The sequence below is a fragment of the Leptonychotes weddellii genome, unplaced genomic scaffold (assembly GCF_054177405.1).
Source record: "Leptonychotes weddellii isolate Sample4059 unplaced genomic scaffold, ASM5417740v2 HiC_scaffold_9025, whole genome shotgun sequence".
Lineage (NCBI taxonomy): Eukaryota > Metazoa > Chordata > Mammalia > Carnivora > Phocidae > Leptonychotes > Leptonychotes weddellii.
Genome location: NW_028061706.1, coordinates 1 through 5,459, shown reverse-complemented (window position 1 = coordinate 5,459; position 5,459 = coordinate 1). Strand labels below are relative to the sequence as shown.

Here is a 5,459-nt window from a genome sequence, read left to right as displayed (position 1 = left end):
TGTATCCAGGCCCATGGTGGGGAAAACCTGGAGGCAGAATGAGTTAGAGCTATTCTGCTTCACCTGAATCATCTGGGACCTTTACTAGGAAAGCACAAACTTATGAGCAAAGGGGGAGCAATAGGAAGAAAATTTACCAGGTCTTGAGTCCTATAATGTGCAAGCTCTGTGCTGCATTAATTTACATATTCTGTGATCTCCTCCTCCCAGCAATCCTGCCCTGTAGGGATGAGGAATGCCAGAGGCAGAGAAGGCATCTCTCTTTCAGGTCTCATCTGGGCTCTAAGTATACAGTCTGGGACACTGCTCAACCGCACTCAAAGATGTTTCTACTCCACTGGGTCACCAATCACAGGTCACCACCCAGAGGTCACTAACCAAGTTGTCAGTGGCAGATTCTTGCAACATGCAAAGCAGACCTGAAATTGATCAGTCTCCCCACCCTCTCAATATAGATACCTCTGCAACCCTACCACACTGAGCCAGGTGGCTCAGTCTCTAAAACTCGATTCTCTAAAGAATCTGTGTTTGTTTGGGGTGCCTCGGTGGCTCAGTCGTTAGGCGTCTGCCTTCGGCTCAGGTCATGATTCCAGGGTCCTGGGATCGAGCCCCGCATCGGACTCCCTGCTCTGCAGGGAGCCTGCTTCTCCCTCTCCCGCTCCCCCTGCTTGTGTTCCTGCTCTCGCTATCTCTCTCTCTGTCAAATAAATAAATAAAATCTTTTAAAAAAATAAAATAAAATAAAGAATCTGTGTTTGGAGGTCAAGAGCAATTTAAAAGGAAATACCACTGACCTTTGAACAATGTAGAGGTAAGGGATGCTGACCTCCAATGCAGTCACAAATCCACATATAACTTTTGACTCCCCAAAAACAAACTGCTAATAGCCTACTGTTAACCAGAAGCCTTACCAGTAACAGTCAATTAACATATTTTATATGTGATATGTATTATATATATTGTATTCTTACAGTAAAATAAGCTAGAAAAAAGTTAGGAAGAAAATCATAAGAGAAAATATTAACAGTGCTATATGTATTGAAAAAAACAAAATCCACATGTAAATGGACCCATGCAGTTCAAAGCCATGTTGTTTAAGGGTCAACTGTAGTCTTTGTTCATTCTTGAAGAACATTCAAAGGGATCCCAATTCAAAGTCCAAGGCATAATTCCTAGACAGCTCCCTCTGTATCATCAAGTTTCCTTTCATCACTATCACCATCACTACGCGGCCCAAGCTGACCTGGAGCTTAGGTGTCAAAGTCCAAAACTCACTTTCTAGCAGCATCCCCCTCTCCCCTCCAACTGTGTCATCCCTTTATACGTTACTTAACCTCCAACCCTTTGTTATGTAGATCATTTTAGCCTTCCTCACCCCTAGACCAGCTGTAACAATTCTTTCTCTGTAAGAAGAGGTTGGGAAAAACTGAGCAGGCTAACAAATGTAGGATTTCCTTTCCGAGATACAGTATATTAACATCAAAGACTTCGATACTATACATTGACTCTGTACATTGATGCACTAAGACTGCACATTATATTCATATTGTACATTAGCCCTGGACATTATTTGTGTGCATTCATATATTTATTCTTCTTGTGCTCACCTTGATGTGGTCAGGCCTTCCATGGGTATGGACCCTTTCTGGTACTCCAGCTTGGGCTTGAAGGATTCTCTGGGCAGGTAAGAGTGATAGAGAGGGTAGTTCTCGGTGTATTCGGAGAGAAGACATGGTTTCTCTATTTTATCGTAAATCTTGGTAGGGAGATGTGGACAGTGATGCCGCCTATAAAAAAGACATGAAGTTAGGTCTGTTACCTTCTTGGAAACAACATATCTAGTCTGATAATGCCACCTCCTCAAAATGAGACCCCAGGTTTTAAAATCAAGACTGCCAGCATTGAAAACAGGAACTTAACTTTCCTTTTCTCTACTAAACTATGAAGTGGACAGAATTTTTTTAATGATGTATAACTGCAATTGGCTAATCATCAAAATTCCTTAAATCACAAAATTACACAAAAGCATGACCAATATTCAACCATTACAGATGCCATACTGCCTGTTTAAATACGAAATACTTCCGGTACCAGAGTGGGTAAATCGCTGTGGCCCTAAGCCCTTCGAGTGATGCTCCCAGCTGGTCTCCGGATCACCCAGCAGTTAGGGTTCAACACCTGACCTGACAGTGTGCTGTAGGGCTGTGCACTAAGCCTTTCCTAGTTGGCTGGTTCCTGAGTCAACTCAGAATGTCACCTTTCCATACAAGTGGCATCACGCAGAGCAAAACCACATCAGTTCTGAGTACGCTACGCACCACTGACTATGGGAACCTGTTTCACATTGAAAGTCTGGCTCATGTTTCAGGTCTCGCCTCAGCTGTTGCCTCCATAGAAAGACTTCCACTGGTTATCTTCTGCCTAAGATACACCCACCAGCCCTGCCCTGGCACACAGGATCTCTCATCCCAGTGCATGCCTTTCCCATTGCTTACTGCTTCCATTGGCAGGTTTGCTGGTGAATTTCTTCATGGTCCGTCTCATCTATCAAGCTCAGGACCTTTTCTATCATGCTCACTGCTGGAGCCCCTTATCCTGTCTGGTACATAGTAGGCTGTCAATAAACAATTACGGAACAAATGATGAAATACGTAAATAAATTATTAAATAAATGTGATGCCTCATTACACAAATAGATGATAGAAAATAATTTGAAAAAAAAAGAAAGAAGAAAAAAGGAAAAAATTTTTTAAAAATTTGAAGTTATAATTTATGGTGAGTTTTCCCATTTTACACACATGGTAATAAATGAACCTTATGATTCTACTTATTGCTGGACAAAGCGCAGCTGCTGGAGCTTTCAAAACCTAAACAGTATGTCAGTTATTCATATGCCCGCATACAATTCCTATAACCCAGCTGGGGCACCCCTTGTCTTCACCCCTTGTCTTCAGTTCCAACTTCCTGCTATCGAGGAATAGCACAGAATGGCATATTTTTAAACATTTTTTACACCGATTTTAATTAGAGAAATGAAAATACCCAGTATTCTGGGGCACCACATGGGGGGAGAGAGAGAGAAGGAGAGAAACAGAGAGATAATTCATCACTGTTCATCTAGAGCTATTTTCCAGGCAACAATTAGCATGCTGTCTATTCCTGTTGTTAGTAAGTTCAACCCTCTATATAAAACTTGCTGCTGCCACTGTTGTTACTACATACTTCTCTTCAACCTCCCAGGCCCCAGAGGAAACGATCAACACTGGTACGGTTCATATGGCTAGCACTGCCTATTAACAAGTACCTTTAAAGAGATCCCTATTTGTGGGGCACCTGGGTGGCTCAGTCAGTTAAGCATCCATGCTTAGCAGGGAGTCTGAGATTCTCTCTCTCCCTCTCTCTCTCTCCCTGCCCCCCATACTCACTCTCTAAATAAATCTTTAAAAAAAGAGAGAGATCCCTGTATGATTTTTTTCTCTTTTGTAAGTTTGTGTATCAGAAAAGCCTTAAGATGGCATAAACTTGCCACATTTATTTTTTTTAAGATTTTTAAGTAATCTCTACACCCAGTGTGGGGCTCAAACTCACAATCCCAAGGATCAAGAGTCGCAGGCTCCACCAACTGAGGCAGCCAGGCACCTCTACTTTTTATTTTTGTTATTACTAAAGTACTACTCATTCATGGTAAATATTTTAGATTCTCCTAATTATTTACAAGGAAATCATCCATAAATATGCTGTCCTTAGGGTATGAGTTTCAGTGTTAAGTACATTTAATAAAAGTTTAGTTGTCCTTTTTCAAAATGTACATTACTGGCATTTCATGGACAAAGATGATTGTGTATTTAACATTTTATATATTTAATAAAATATGCCCTAATCATGGGTACATAAGTTGACGAGTGCTTTAATCTTCTGTCCACTCAAGCGGTAATTGTTGTGTTTGCACAGTAAACAAAATAACCATACCCCATGCTATGTAAACATTAGATATTATTACCATTTCTGTGTTCACAATCCATCCAATTATCTGAGTTTTCAATCTGAACCAATTAGCAACCTATCATTTTAGGATTCCTACAAACCACAAATCAAAAGCCAACAACTGCCGGCTACCAAAAATACCTCCACCGATTATTTTGTTTACCCACTCTCTGAGAAAAAAGTCAAGATTTTATTAATAATAACTTTGATTCAGGCACTTGCAATAAAATCGACCCCACAGGCATGGCAATGTTTTCCCTCTCCAGTGCCCTTGTTCAGCAAACCAGTAAAACTTTGTTTTTATATAGCTCCCCCTTCCATGATGTTATTTTTTTTTACTTTACAGTATAAAGACTTATTCCTAAAGAAAAATAAATTCCATGGCAAAATACTACATTGTGATTGGTATCATGAGAGGGGATTTCAATATTGCAACAAGCTTCCACCCAGACACCAATGTTCCTTTAAGAGGAACGTTATCCATCTCGGGGGGAGGGGGGGGGATTTTATTTGACTCGTTGCTAGTTAACTAAAATCTCACTTTGAAGTGTCAAAGACTCTTACTTGGAAGTAAACGTTTCACTACCTGTCTGCTCCTAGAGCCACCCCCTTTGCCTTACCTGTAACCCCAAACCCCAAGTATCCCTTTCAAGTCACCAAGCACCCTATCTCCTCCTTGTTGGTCTGCCTACCCCTTTCCTAAAAGGGAAATCACTTCAGTTCTTAATTTTTAGCGGACCTAGTCAGTGATTGAAGAACGTGTGTGGAATCACCATGTTTGGGGTATTTTAAAGTAAACCTGGGGGGCACCTGGGGGGCTCAGTCATTAAGCGCCTGTCTTCGGCTCAGGTCATGGTCCCAGGGTCCTGGGATCGAGCCCCACATCGGGCTCCCTGCTCAGCGAGAAGCCTGCTTCTCCCTCTCCCACTCCCCCTGCTTGTGCTCTCTCTCTCTCTGTCAAATAAATAAAATCTTTAAAAAATAAAAAATAAAGTAAGCCTGACAGTCATGAGCCAAAGAAAGAAGACTTCTTCAAACTCTCTGATACTCGCATCCTCTGAGGAGCTGCCGTGGCCATCCTGTTGGGAGCGCATACTCCAACCAGCCTAGATGGGGCTACTAGGCAGAGAAGGCAAAGGGGAGGGAGGCGTCCTTACCAGAACTCTCTAAAGTCTTTCCACTCCAGAATTTACTAAAGAACCACAGGAAAAAGGAAATAATCCTGACTTTTTCCGATATTTGGTAAAGGGAATAGTGGAAACCTTTCAACAGAACACAGAAAAGGGGAGGAGGGGAAAGATGGCGGAGGAGTAGGGGACCCTATTTCAACTGGTCCCCGGAATTGAGCTGGATATCTACCAGACCACTCTGAGCACCCACGAAACCAGCCTGAGATGTAAGAAGATCTGGATCTCTACAAACAGAATATCGCAGGCGGTTGGTTTTGAGGTACGAAGCGGAGAGCCGTGATTCTG

The 5,459-nt window shown here is 42.1% G+C and overlaps 1 pseudogene; it reads right to left on the bottom strand.

Annotated features, from left to right (window-relative positions):
- Positions 1–1,607: 1,607 nt before the first annotated feature.
- LOC145720001 (stabilizer of axonemal microtubules 1 pseudogene) lies at positions 1,608–2,572 on the bottom strand (annotated as a pseudogene).
- Between the last annotated feature and the right edge of the window lie 2,887 nt (positions 2,573–5,459).